Source organism: Petaurus breviceps, unplaced genomic scaffold (genome assembly GCF_028583685.1).
Source record: "Petaurus breviceps papuanus isolate PSGF00001 unplaced genomic scaffold, PetGlider_PUasm1.0 90386, whole genome shotgun sequence".
Lineage (NCBI taxonomy): Eukaryota > Metazoa > Chordata > Mammalia > Diprotodontia > Petauridae > Petaurus > Petaurus breviceps.
The window spans coordinates 920,692-935,691 of record NW_027187236.1 but is presented as its reverse complement, the minus strand read 5'-3'; the positions used below and the strand labels follow the sequence as shown (position 1 = coordinate 935,691).

The window sequence follows — 15,000 nt, the reverse complement described above, 5'->3', positions numbered from 1 at the left end:
GCCAGCCCTCCACCCTACCCCCAGTGCTCAGAGAGAGCCCTTGAACTCACAGCTCCCAGCAGCCTCTGGGGCTCTCCCTGTTTGGCTATTGAGGATGATCTCCTTTCCCTGGGCACATACTCTGAGAAGTTTCTCCAGCAACAGGGGTGGGGTCTACACTGAGCCAGCCACACTCTTATGGAATACTCCTTGTGGACAAGGGCTTGGGGTGGTAAGGCATGGCTAGAGTAGGACCCTGCCGAGATCCAGCATCTCAGGCTAGAGCCTTGGACTACAAGGAGACAGGCGTGCTCAGAGATGGTTTCCGGATGGAGACAGAAGTCTGTAGCCTTCTTCAGTTCCACATTCCCTGCTCTTCTGGTCCAGCACAGTCTCTCATCTGCTTTCATTTAACAGGTCTCTGGCCTGGGTGAGCAGCAGCTAGCCCCCTCTCAGCTTGCTCAGTGCCATAAAACAAGTTCGCCAAACTAACCAGGCATTCTTTCCCTTCCCCTCCTCTCCCCTTCCCTCCCTTCCCTTTCCTTCCTTCCACCTCCCCTCCTCTCCTCTCTCCTCTTGGCTAAATCTAAGTCGGTGATCGTCCCTGAGGAGCTTAAGGACTGTGGACCTAGCGCTATGGGCTAGCTTATACAAGCTTTGTTTTCAAGGCTTCCCGAGGCTGTCAGAGTTTTGTGCTCCAGGTCCTGGGTAGATGTTCAAGCAGGGCTCTGGCAGGACTCCAGCCTGCCATCAGTCAGGGAGAAGGGCCCCTTGAAACATAGAGGAGTAGGTGAAGAAATGAGCGCATACTTCTCAAAGGATGCTTCTTCCCAGAGAGTGTTCTTCACGCCTTCTTCCACTAGCTAGAGGCCCTCTCTGTGTCCTACAGTGAAGCCAGGGCAGGGCTCAGGTCTGCCCATGGGGCTGGGCTAGGCCATCCTCCAAGATCACAGAGAGAACCGGGGTTCAAATCCTGCCTTTGCCACTGTTGAACTGGGTAGCCTGGAGCCAGAGAGCCCACTTCCCTGGGTTTCAGTCTTCTCAGCTATGAAATGAGGAAATTGGACCAGATGCCCCCTGAGGTCCATTCCACCTCCATCATCCTCTGCGTGAAGTCAGTATACCTCCTAGGGCCTCAGTTTCCTCATTTGCAAAATAAGACAGAAAGGGGCAGATTAGTTGGCCTCTGGTCCTGGTTCCTCCCAGGCCTAGATCTACGATCCTATGTGAGGCCGATTGGCTCAGTCCCTTCCCCTCCCTAGACCTCGGTTTTCCTCTCTATAAAAAAGGCTGAATTAGATGACCTCTGACATCCCTTCCAGCCCAAGAGTCAATACAGGGGAAATTGAAGAGGGAGTGCCCACTAACAGACAAGGGGATCAGGAAAGCCTTCAATCACAAGCAACAGCTGAGTTGAGCCTTGAAGGAAGCTAATGGGCAGAGAGTGGGGGGCAGATTGGAGCAGAAGACTCAGAGAGGGAGGGTTAAGTGCCCCCACCCCCAGCTGTGTCGGTTTTGGGTCCCCCACATACACCGATCCAAGGCCTGCCCACCACCCCACCACTGGAAGCAACTCTGCATATCCTACCGCTGAAAGTCTTTTTCTTTCTCCATTTGGCCCAAAATTGGCATTTTCTTTCAAATGCCTAGAAAGAAACAAGATTCCAAGGCACAGCTTTCTAATTCTAACTTCAGGGAACATCTGTCTCAGCAATCAGCTCACAGTTCCCAGGGTACCTCGTCACCAAGGCTGTTTCCTTTTCTCAGTCCTTTCTGGGCTAAACTCATGTTGCCTGAGTCAAGCTCCCAGCTGAGGGAGGCTGCCAGGCCTGGGGTTGGGGGGAGCAGGGTTCGGGAGGATCTGGGTCCTTCCCCAGAGCCTCTGGGTGTGGTCTGCAGACCCTTCTGGACCTGGCCATGCTGGAATCCCTAGAGAGTTCTGTTGTGACAGCATCAACCTCATAGGAGAGAAGTCAGACTTCTTTTTTTTGCTTTATTTTTGGAGGGGCAATTGGGGTTAAGTGACTTGCCCAAGGTCACATGGCTAGTAAGTGTTAATTAAGTGTCTGAGGTCACATTTGAACTCAGGTCCTCCTGGCTCCAGGGCCAGTGCTCTATTCACTGCACCACCTAGCCACCCTGAAGTCAGACTTCTTAATAGGCCTGAGGTCTTGTCCTGAGCTAAAAGCAAAGCAAGTTTCCTCTTTAAGGGTGAGGAAAAGATGGACAATGGTCTCTAGAGGCAGACCCACCCAACCTCCACTCTAGCCAGGAGACACTCTTCACTGTCCCAAACACTGCCCCCCAACACCAACACACACTCTCTCCAGGCTTATTCCTGCCTCCTTTGGCCCACTCCTCCAGCACACCACCACCTTGGGCCTGTCTCCTTAGTCAACTCCTATAGACTTCACAAAAGAGTGATGCAAAATACATTAACAGATAAAGGATCACGGGCTCCTAAGTTGAGAGCTGGAAAGAACCCCAGGCCTACTCGCCCAATTGACAGAGGAAGAAAGTGAAGCCTGATAGGTGCCAAACAATGTCTGCCAACATAGTTGAGGGACTTTAAGGAAGGAGAAAGAGAGGAAAGGATAAAAGGAAGGAGAGGAAGAATGAGGGGGAAAAAGGAAGAGAGATAGATTGGTTTGGGAGAGATAAACAGACTTCCAAACTCAGCCTGGGGTGGGAAGTAGCAGGCTTAGCTCTCCCATCCATGAAATAGCCAGCCCATCCAAGAGCCCAGGTAGCTTTCTGTAACACTATGACTCCTCCTTGCTTCCTTTTTTTTGGAGGGAGGAAGGCAGGGCAATTGGGGTTAAGTGACTTGCCCAAGGTCATACAGCTAGTAAATGGGCTGTCTGAGTGTCCGAGGCTGGATTTGAACTCAGGTCCTCCTGACTCCAGGGCCAGTGCTTTATTCGCTGTGCCACCCAGCTGCCCCGTCATTTCCTTCTGGTTAATAGTAATCCAGAGCTACTGCCCCAGCAGAAAACCAAGTGCCATAAAGATGATGAGGGTTGGGAGGCAGAGGAGGTGTCTTTTCTTTTAGGGCCACTAGCTGGGACCTGCTTTGGGAGCTTGAGTCTTCTCCTCCCCCCAAGCCTCTGCCAGGCTGCTTCCCTTGGGCCAAGGGACAGCCAGATGCGTGAATGCCCACATATCTATGTGCTCCAGGGTCTAACCTTGAAGAGGGAAAGAGGGAGTGGGGAAACCATCAAAGGAAGCAGAAATCCAGCCTTAATCTGTCCTGTCTCCAACAGGTCCCAGCCCTAGCCAAACCTAACCCTGGCCAGCCCCATACCCGGGCCTCCTGATGGAAAAAAAAAGTCACAGAAGGGAAAGTGTGACTTGTGTGCCCTCCCATTATGGGCCCGATTTGGCCTTTATTTCCACTTCCCTACCTTTTAAAACCCTGACAGCTGTGGAAAGGAGGCCAGCATGTTTGGAGGGCAGAGCCCGCCAATGGGGGGAAGAGTTAAACGACTCTTGGCCTACTCCTAGGCCCCCCTCTCCACCCCCTAGACAGCATTCCCAGACACACTAATGAGAGCTGAGTCTTACCCTAGCCAAAACACCTGTGACTCCGTTCTTCCCTGAGATCCTGGAGAAGAGGGGGAGGGGGTCAGGGGAGGGAGAAATACAAGGGCACACAGATGACTGGCAGGAGCCCCAAGTGTGTCCCTTTCCCCTGTTTCCATTCAGGGCTGTGAATGTGGGAACTGTTCATGGGGCCCTCCTGGTACCAGGCAAACCCATGCCACTGATGGCCTCCATATTGGAACAGCATTGGTTCATGGCCCTGGAACGCCCTGGAATGTAATGGAAGCATTCACAGGGAGGAAGGGGAAAGCTCTTTGAAGGTTGATGCCTAGGCTGGGAGTCTCCCTGGGGCCCCCAGGGCCTGCAGGGAAACAGAAAAGTTGATGAGATGGTGGATTTTTGTCTGGTTGATTTGGAATCTTTGGGCCAAACTTGGCCTCCTCTTGGCCATGTAAGTCACCTAAGAAGCTTTAGGGGATGCTTTGGGCAGGGTGGGGCTGAGGAGGGGGGACGGGGTCAGTAGGAATGAAAGTGGGTCCTAGGCTGCTCTCTGTTAGGGATGAGAGCAGCCTAGATGCTTCTGGACAGTCATCCTTTAAGAAAACTGAAGAAGCTGGGATGGCAGGGGGTTCTCTTTCCAAGTCTTGGGGGAGTGAGCAGAGAAACTTGAAGGTCCTATGTGAGCTGCTGTTGGTAGAGAGGAAAGGCTATCACTTCTGACCAGAAAGGATAGCTTCCCTGTTTCTCAGACTCAAGCTCCCTCCCCATTGCCTTCCCCCCAAGCTCATACCTGAGCCTGGAGAGGGATTAATCTGCAGGTTTCCAGTTTAGAGGCTTCAGCCACCATGTTAAGGAGCTGGGATGGGTGTCAAGGGGGTGGGAAGTCTTCTAGATCCAAAGGTGGATGGGAGGTCACCCTGCCCAACAATGGAGGAAAACACAAGCCAACATGAGGTGATTTGCTCCAAGTCACACAGCTAGGCAATGGTGGAGACAGGCTTGGAAGCCAGGGCCTGTGACTCCAGAACATGTGATCGGTCCACTAATTGGCTGGAACAAGGGATGCCTGTGCCTTCGATTCTAGGGGGAGAAAGACGAGCATAGATGACATTTACAATTTTCCTGGGGGCCGGCTGGCTGGCTGGAGTATAAAAAGAGGGCCACTTGGGGCGGGCAGGTAGCACAGCGAGTAAGAGCACCGGCTCCAGTGTCGGGATGACCTGGATCAAATCTGGGCTCAGATACTCAGCACCACACCCAGAAATAACTGGCTGTGTAACCTTGAGCAAGTTACTTAACCCCGATTGCTTTAAAATAAATAAATAAATAAAATAAAAAGAGGGCCAGGAGGGGCAGCACACAAATTGGGGAGCCTGACAGGGTGCTCTGGGCAGGGATACCTCACCATCCCACCCCTGACGGAGGCCTTCTCATGGGCATGCAGCCCCCTCTGTGGTTAATTCTGAAGAAGAGGAAGAACTAATTAGTGAGTCCTGGGTTAGGAAAAACTCCCTCCACCCCAATCCCTGTCTCATCTCCAGCAAGACTCCTCTCACAGACCTCCAGACCCCTCCCAAAGCAGCTCGAAAGCTTGCAATGGCTCCCTATGGATTACAGGAGAACATGCGCATTCTCTACCTTGACATTCCAGGCCTTCTACTTTCTGGCTTCAACTCATCTTTCCATCCCCAATACTCCCTGAGTTCCTCCCTCTGTCAGACTCTTGCCTCCATTCTTTGTCCCTAGTACCCAGAATGCCTTCTTCCCTCCTCTCCTCCTCTTCGGGTCCCACCTCTTCCAGAAAGCTTTCCTTATCTACCCCTAATCCAATTCACTTTTCCCTTTGACCTGCCACATACCCCCTCCCCATGACAACATACACACCCTACTGAGTCTTTATATCCTGTAAATCCTTGGATTTACCTTAATCCTAATCAACCTTGGGACAGCAATGCCATTGAGGTTTGACTGCTTCATGTGGGTATTTCCCCAGTAGACTGTGATCTCCTTGACATCAGGAATCATGTCTCCTTTCCCTACATCCTTCACCAAGCCCAGCACAGGACTTCCTTTGTACATAGTAGGCACTCAGTGAAGACTGATTGACTGATCCATTGATTTTAAAACACCTGAGAAATACAGTGTTCTGTATTCAATAAGTGGTGTGATGGATAAATGCATGAAGTGCATTGGGAGTCAGAGGACCTAAGGAATAGCCTGGGGGTCAGGGGACCTAAGGGATACCCTGGGAGTCAGGGGACTTGAGGGATAGCCTGGCAATCAGAGGACCTGAATTCTTATCCTGTTTCTACCAGAAACCAGCTGTGTGACCATGGATAAACCATAGAATCAGAGGCTTTAAAACTGAAAGGTTTTTAGAGACCATCTAGTCCAACCCCTTTATGTTAGAGATGGGGAAACCAAGACCTAGATAAATTTAGTGACTTGCCAAAGGTCACATAAATAGTATCAGAGCTGGAACTCCCCTTCCAATCCAGAACTCTTCCCATAATCCTCTGCTATTTCTCTGTTGGCTTCTTCCCCCCCCCACCACCTGTCAAATGGTGGGGGGTGGACTAGTTCTATATGTCTATGTCGCATTTTTGTCTAAGGAAAGACTTAGCTGTTCTCTCTAGGATGAGTCACACCAGTCTGAGCTGGGACTCTCGCCAGTCTGAACCAGTCCCAAGTGAGCTCCCCTTAATAACAAACAATTCCTTACCAGCCCCCCCCCCCCCCCACCGCCTGCCCTCCCTGGGTTCTTCTGTAGGAGAACATCATCATTTAGGAACCTAAGAGGAGGGGGAGACAAGGCCCTAAATTCAGGTATCCCTCCAAATATGTTAAGAAAACTCAGCTTGAAGGAGTCTGAACTTGGGAAAATCGGGGCATTTAGTAGATTCTGTATGATAGAAGGTGAGGGATTTTCCAATCATGGTAAACAATGCTGGGAAAGAGGGAGTTTGCAGCCTGGCACCAGTCAGTCAATCTCCTACTGTGTGTCCAATCAAGCTCCTACTGCATGCCAGGCACTGTGCTAAGCACTAGGGATACAAAGAGAGGGAAAAACAGTTCAGGCTCTCAAGGAGCTCACATGGAGGAGACAACATGCAAACAGCCAGGGTACGTTGGAGCTAGGCTCGGAGGATGTTAGGACTAAGACAGATGAGGAGAGGCTTCCTGTAGAAGGGAGGATCACAACCTAATGGCAATTTCCAGGAGAAAAGGTGGTGAGGACAATGAGTGAACCCCTGTGGAGTTAAGGGAGAAATTCTTCAGAGCTGAGGGCCCATCCCCTAGCATGTACCAGGGGCAACTGCCATCAAAGGCCCTTCTGAGGGATCATGTATGGGAGGCACAGTTGGTATTGTTCTAACTCACCAACAAGACTTACCAGAGCACCTCCCATGTTCCCCACCATAGATTCTAGATCAGGCTCAGGGAACCTGTAGCCTCAATGTCACATGTGGCCCTCTAGGTCCTCAAGGGCAGCCCTTTGACTGAATCCAACCTTACAGAACAAATCTCCTCTAGGCCCTCAGGGGCGGCCCTGTGACTGAATACAAACTTCCCAGAACAAATCCCCCTCTGGTTCCTCAAGGGTGGCCCTTTGACTGAATCCCAACTTCACAGAACAAGTCCTCTTAATAAAAGGATCAGTTCTCTAAAACTTAGACAATCAAAAGGCTGAACCCAAAGTCCTAGAAGGCCACTCGTGGCCTAGAGGCCACAGGTTCCCCACCCCTGTTCTAGGGAAACTAACAAGGAGGATAGGAGATCCATGCCCTGCCTGCCAAGGAGACCCACAGTGGGCCTCACTCAAATTTTAGAGAACGAGACATTAGATTTGATCACATCTTTAGGCCAGAGCCTGCATTTCTACTCCTCCCCACCCTATCCCCAGTCCTAGCAAGAGGACCCTGGACATCAAAGGCATGGAGGAAATGTTTGTTGGTTCAGTATGCATTGATTAAAAACCTGGTGTGTATTTGGTGCCTGGTATTTGGTGCCAAGGAGGGTGAGCTGAGATGGTCAAGGAAAGTCTAACGGCAGACAGACAGATGGACAGAGGAGGGGCAGGCCAGGTAGAGAGCAGAGGTGGAAATGAGCCTGGCATGTGGGGAGAGGTTCAAGGGCATGTGTATGTGCATGTGCATGTGCATGTGTGTGAGCATGTGCAGTATATGTTCATACATGTATACATATGTTGTTCATGCTTGTGTGTGTGTGTGTGTGTGGAACTTGGAGGTGGGGTGGGGAAGGAAAAAAAGCTGTTGAGGCCAAATATTCTTTCCTCCAAGGCAGACAAAACAAATAAGGGAACTCAACAGGAAAATGGAATCTGCCTTACCAAGATTTGCCTTATAAGCTCTATTGTTGGCTAGAAGGAGGAAGACATTGCCCTCCAGCACTGATATAACTCCTCTAGGTTGCAGAGAGACAGCTGGGAGGAAAAGGGCCCATCTTCATTGGTGAGCCCTTCCTAGGGGGCTGGGAGTGTGGAAGCTGATACTCTTTCCTCCAGCAGCTAGACTGTGAACACTCAGGATGGTGTGTCACATTAGATTTTCCTGGGTTGCCTGCCAGTCTGACCACCTCCATTGCCTCTGGCCGTGCAGGTGGAAGAGGATGAGACAGACAAAGCTTCCTCCAGGGCCCCCAGAGACAGAGCTGGCTCAGGGTCCACAGGCTCTCAGTCATCATGAGAAAAGCCAGTGCTCTCCTCCCCCTGGCTCCTGCAGTGTTGAATCCCAGACTCTTGGAATTCTACAATCACGGAATCTTGTCTCATGTACTAGCAGAATCACATAACTGGGAAATTTAGGGAATGATGAAATCCTAGGTTCAAAAAACAACATTGTCTCAGGAGCCTGGAATAAGAGACTGACAAAATCCTAGAATGCTAAGAGTGGGGAACGGCAGACTCCTAGAATGATAGGATGCAAACCAACAGAATCATGGGACTCCAGAATCTAGAATCAGATCCCATGAGGAATCCAAAAATCCTGGCTCTAGATGTTCCAAGTGGCCTGGCCTCCCTTTCCATCTTTCCCAGACTCTGCCTGTAATTGTACAATTTCCCAGCTATTCTAACCTTCCGTTCTAGAGAGCGAGTGGCATGGTGGTCACACCTTTCCCGTTGTCCATTCCATTTGTTTCAGTATTCAGTAGAATATAAGTTCTTTGAGGGCAGGGACTATTTTTGACTTTGTATCTCCATCACTGAGCATAGTATTTGTCACGTAGCCAAGGGTGAGGAACCTGTGGCCTCAAGGCCACATATGGCCCTCTAGATCCTCAAGTGTAAACCTTTGAATCTCAGCTTCACAGAATAAATCCTCTCTAGGTCCTCAAGGGCAGCCCTTTGACTGAGTCCAAACTTCACAGGATAAATTCCCTTAATAAAAGTATTTGTTCTGTCAAACTCAGTCAAAATGCCACATCCAAAACCCTAGAAGGCCACAGATCCCCCCACCCCTGGGGAACAATAGACATTCATTCGATAAATGCTTGCCAAATTGAATTGAATTGAACTCATACGAATAGTTACCTGACCACAGCTCCCCCAATGTGTCTTGTGAGGTTGGTTTTTTGAGCCCTCGTGTATGACTTTACATTTATCCCTATTATTGTGAGATTTGACCCGGAATTCTAGCTTGTTCTGCCACAATAGTGACATCTCTTCTCAATGCAATTTAACAATCCAACAAATATTCATCAAGCACTTACTTTGGGCACTTTAGAAGGAGGAAACAGCCTAAAGGAGCTTGTGTGTTAGTTAGGATGCCGCTTTTTTTAAAAGCAATTGGGGTTAAGTAACTTGCTCAAGGTTACACGGCCAGTTATTTCTGGGTGTGGTGCTAAGTATCAGAGCCCGGATTCGATCTCAGGTCATCCCGACTCTGGGGCTGGTGCTCTTACTCGCTGTGCTACCTGGCTGCCCCTAAAATTAGTCCCTGCCCCTGAGAAGTGTACATTCTAGAGTATCAGAGGTAGACAATAATCATGGTCAAAGCATCTTTTTTTTTTAAGCAGTCGAGGTTAAGTAACTTGCTCAAGGTTACACGGTTATTTTGTGTGGGTGCCGAGTATCTGAGTCCGGAATCAATCCCAGGTCTCCCAACACTGGGTCCAGCGCTCTTACTCACTGCGTCACCTGGCCACCCCCTTAGGATGCTGCTTTTACCAATAGCTATGCTACAAAGCAGAATGCAAGGAGCACAAGGGAGAGATGGGAAGAATGCTTCATGGAGAAGGTGGCACCTGATTGGACCTTGAAAGAAGGGAGGGATTACAACATTTAGAGATGGAGGATTATATGAGCCAGGGCACTGAGACAGAATGAGACTGGCTAGGGAGAGTCTCCCAGCTTGCCTGGAACATAACATATGAAGGAGATAAGGCTAGAAAGGCCATCTGAACCCGGGGTCTTGGATGCTGGGATCAAAAGCGTCAACTTTATTCAATCAATAAGGGTAATGGAGAGGCACTGAAGACTTTTGATGATATTTGTATATTAGGAAGAATATTTCAGCAGCTGTGCGGTGGGTGGATTGGAGAAGGAAGGCACTAGAGGCAAAGAGCTCCCATCTCTGGGCCTCACTCTGGCCTCAGACAACCTCCAAGAGCCTTTCCAGCTTTGACATTCTTTGGTTCTATGGTTTTCCCATGGAATAGGCCAGCTCTGACTGGAGCCATTGGCCCCACCCCCCAATCCTGGCAAGGCTGTCCCCAGCATGGAGAGGGATCCCCAAGGCAGTTCCCCAGGCAGCCTCTCCACCTCCTCATACCCCACCCAGGCCAGCTGGCAGCTGGAGGTGGTACAGTCAAGTACTGTCAAGAAAGAGGCTACTTATTAGAGGGGCTGGGCAAGGCAGGGGATTAGAGGCTCCCATTCCACTCCAGGACTGGAGCCTATTAAGGAGGCCTTGTCATTAGCCCAGAGCTGGCTCCATTAACCAGGGTCCTGCCTGCCGGGCCCAGATGGCCTGGATGTTTGCTCTTCTCTTTCTCTCCATCTCGTACTGTCTTTCTCTGTCTCTTTCTTTCTGCTCTTCTCTCTCAAACTTTTCTCTCCCTGTTTTTGCTCCTCTCTCTTCTCTATATAGACCTCTCTGTGTCTCAATGTGTTCCCTTGACATTTCTTCACCTGTAAAAATAAGGGCTTGAGCTAGCTGGTCTCTCAGTTCCCTTCCAGCTCCCAATCTCTGTGTCCCCAGGAGTCTGCCTATACTGACATTCTCCTCGTCTGTAAGCTCCCTGAGGGCAGGAACCATGCCTTATCTAGACGTCGTGCCTCCTTTACTGATGTGCATATGGCAAGTTAACCCATTCATTGGTTGTATGACATTTCCTGGCCAATCCAGCACAGTAAAGGGCTTTTTTCTCCCTGCTGTGTTAGGTTCCTGGCTTCAGCCTCGGTGCACAGATTTTCCATGTCCTCATCTCCTACTGGGTTGGGCTCCTCACCACTCTAGGTCCACATCTCACTGCCAGATTTTCCCCTCTTTGGCCATTTGCCCTCCCCTACCACCACCACCTTGCAGCTCATCCCCCCCCCAATCTCCAGCTTCTGAGTCTACCATAGCCTCTGCTCCAGTAGGAGGCTAGGAAGCCAGGCCTCACTCATTCAGAAGGAATAAGGCCATGCAGGCTGACTTGTGTGGTCTGGGGCAGGTAGTAACGTGGAGAGAACCCCTGAGGTGGGCTGGGGTAAGGGCTGAAAGGAGGGGGCCCAGCTTCCAACCTTCTTTCGAGCTGAGCCCTGAAAGACAAGGAGGATGGGGTGGTGATTAGGGTAGGGACAGGCACAGGGATGGGGGTGGGGGTGGGGACAGTAATGGGAATGAGGGTAGAAACAGGAAAACCCTGAGCCTGGGTTGTGCTGTGGACAATGAGGACTTTGATTTTGGACAAGATCAAAACTAAGAATGGAAATGTTTCTGTCTGAGGTTTCCTGCTTTTCAAAGAGCTTTCATATAATCACATTTGATGTTCTGGGAGGGAGAGGGAACTACTTTTATTCTTCCTATTTTAAAAGTAAGGAAACTAAGGCCCAGATAAGTGAGGTGATTTGTCCAAGGTCACACAGCAAATCCTGAGAGTCATAGTCTGACAAAGAACATGACTAATCTGTGTGCCTTTTTATTGCTTCAAACATTTTTATTTTACTAGAGGGAACGTAGATAAGCCAAACGAGTAGAGAAATTGCCTCAGTTTCCCCTGATGGAGCCTAGACTGGCCCTCAGGTATCAGGATCCTCAGACTCATATTCCTTTGTGTCACTTACATTGGAGTGTAGGACTGTGTGTGTGTGTGTGAACACTTTAAAGAGCCTCCCTTCACCATGTATGCCTACCAACAGGCCTTAACCCACCAAGGCAGTGTTTCCTCCAAGCCTCTGCCACACCATCCACCATTCTCCTGCCTGGAATCTCTTCCCTCTGCTTTCCACTTACTTCCCTCATCTCCCCACCCCATCCCCAGTGCCCCTGAACAGAGGCTGGACAGAAAGGAAGCTTTCCAGAAAGACTAGAATGGGGCAATGACCACTGATCTCTTCAAAGTGAGAATAGGTTGGGACACTTGGGTCCTTGTCCAGACTGACTCTGCCACTAATTTGCTGTGTGACCTTCAGTTCAATGCTGTGTGTTGGGCACTGTGCTTGCTTCTCCAGATATAAAGATGACAAAAGAGACAGCCCCTGTCCTCAAAGAGCTTATGTTCTACCGGGTGGTAGTGTAATATCCATAGATACGTCAAATCAAAATATATAAAAAGGAATTTCAAGAGGGAATGAATGCTAATCATGGTGGGAGGAGGCAGGAAAGGCTTCCTGTAGGAGCTGAAGGCGGGAATTTTACAGGATGGAGGGGAGAGCATTTCAAAGAAGGGGCACTGCTTGTGCAAAGTCACAGAGGTAGGAAATGTAACATGTATAGGATAAAAACCAAGCAGGTCGCTTTGGCTAGAACAGAGAGTATGTGATCTTGAGCAAATCACCTCCTTTTACTGGGTCTCAGTTTCCCTTTCTGTAAATGGAGGGACTGAACTCAGTGCTCTTGGAGTCTCCTCCATGCACCAACGTTCTCTGATCTCGGAGTTTCCTTCGTGTGCCAATGTCCTCTGGTTCTGTGACTCAAAGTGGGTTGGAGGGAATAGAAGCAGCCCTGAGGTGGGGCTGGAATTGCAGCCCAGACAAAGACGTGGGTCCAGGGGGGAGAGCTGTTGAGCAATGCCCTGGCATGGGCAGACAGAGTACCACTACTCTTCAGCAAAAATCACCTCCCCCAGAGCTGCCAAGCTCGGCTGCCGGCCCACCAGCTGGAAATGTTTTTCCTACCCTACAAGCCTGTCTGCAGCTGCAGCCTGGGCCTCAGAACAAACCCTGCTCTGTCCGGCCGCCTGTTGGGAGAGAGGAAAGGAAGGAAGGAAGGAGGGAGGGGAGACCAGAATGTTTGTCTCTCATCCTCATTTCACAGGAATCCAGGAGTGATGGGTGGCTCCTCAGGCAGCCAAGGAGAAGAGGGTGATCACAACTCAGGCTGGAGGAACCTGGGAGCTTAGAAAGTCACACAGGGGGAGAAACTGAGGCAAAGAGAGGGGAGGGACATGTCCATGGTGACAAGTCAGTGGCAGACTAGGACTAACCCCCAGACCTTCCAATCCCCAGTGTACTACAGTGAACTCAGGTCAGGGAGCAGAGGTCAGGATTCTGAGAGGAGCAGGGAGCCCCCGGGATCCCTGGGCTTTCATGAGTGAAATGTTCTGGAGGACCTGGAAGCTGTGTCAGGGCATGAAGATGACTCTCACCTCCTTTGGCTTCTCTGCCCATTGGGTTGCTCCTCCAGAAAGGCCAGCTCTCTCATGGGTTGCCCTGACCTACTCTGGCTCCTAAGCTACCTAGTATGCAATCCTGGCAAGCCAGGACCCTTGTGCCTAAGCCTAAACCTTCTGGATCCCAGAGGGGGCTTAGGGAGATGCAGGGAGGCAGAAAGAACTAGGAGTCAAAGAATCAGGGAACCTTGAAATGAGATCCAGGCCAATGGATAAAAGTCCTCAGAGGCTGTCTGACCTGTCCATTCTACAGAGAGGGAAACAGAGGCTGCCAAAAGTGGTAGTAAGTGGGTGGCAGAGCCAGGGTTGGCTCCAGATACTCAAAGACCCTGAGTCAAAGGCAACCAGGAGTCAACATCTTCTTTAGCTTTTAGAGGTTCTTTGGGTCAGGGAGGGTGGAGGGTGGAGGTGGAGATGTCACTGACTGACCTTACCATGTCATCTAGCCTTAACCCCTTCATTATACCTATGGAGAACCTGAGAGCCAGTGAATTCAGTGACTTGTCCAAAGTTACACGGGGAGTAAGTATTAGAACTGGGATTCGAATCTGGGTCCTTTGACTCCAACATCCAGCATTCTGCCTTGTACCAGCCTCCTTCTGATACATAACTTCGGCAAGTTCCAGGCACATGCACATATCCCTCAGTTTCCCAATTCTATCTTTATGATCCTAAGATTCTATAATTCACCAACTCAGCCCCCTCTGGTTCCCAAAGGTGCCCCTGGAAAACCTCTGGGTTCTTGATTTTGACTCAGTTTCGCTGGGTCTTCAGGTCTGCCCTCGGTTCAGTGTTACCAGCCCACCTGAAGGCTCAGCCATTCCCTTTCCCATGCCCATTGGTGGGCTGCAGACCTGCTCCCATGTCTTCGCCTTCCACTCCTCATTTCAGAAAAGGCTCCCTCCCCTTGCTTCACAAGTACCCTAGAGCTGGGTCATCCCTAATGCACTACACATGGGACTTTTCAAAGCCTGGGTGGGTAGAACCTGCCATCACCCCCAAACATATCATAGCCCCCCACCCTCCACTGTGACTGAAGCCAACTCTTCAGAGTGAGTCAGCCCCTAACTACTGTGTGTTTCAAGCATGTGGACTGGGTCCAGGGAGGCCCTCCTCCTGTCTCCCCAGGCCTGACCCGGGGATGAGTAGCTAATTAGGAAAACATTTCAATTGCCTAATTAAACTGTCCTGCCTTTGGAAAGGATGCTGGAGGTGTGCATCTGAGAGGGCTGTCTGCTTCCTGCCTCCAAGGCCTGCTCTCAATGCCTGTTTTTTTTATCCTCTCTGAATTCTGCTTCCATCAGTCCAGCCTCCATTTGGAGGACAGACTCAAACCCTGGGACAAAGACAGCAAAGTAAAATGGATTGGGACTTGGAGGCAGAGGTCTCAGGCTTGAATTCCAGCTCTGCTACTGTGTCAGTTCAGGCAAATCCTTTCTCCAACAAGGGCCTCAGTTTCCCTCTCTGTAAAATGAGGGGGCTGGCCTCTGAAGTCCCTTTCTGTTCTAGAAGTAATATACTATGTATGACTTTGGCCAAGTCACGTATCCTCCTCAGCTCTCTCTTCCCCTACCTCCCTATGTGCATTCTCTTAACATGGATCTCTCTCTCTCTCTCTCTCTCTCTCTCTCTCTCTCTCTC

At 50.3% G+C, this 15,000-nt stretch overlaps 1 protein-coding gene across 2 annotated transcripts in view; it reads left to right on the top strand.

Annotated features, from left to right (window-relative positions):
- BGN (biglycan) overlaps positions 1–15,000 on the top strand; it is a 32,913-nt gene that overhangs the window by 6,018 nt on the left and 11,895 nt on the right. The gene's annotated exons all lie outside the window — the stretch shown is intronic.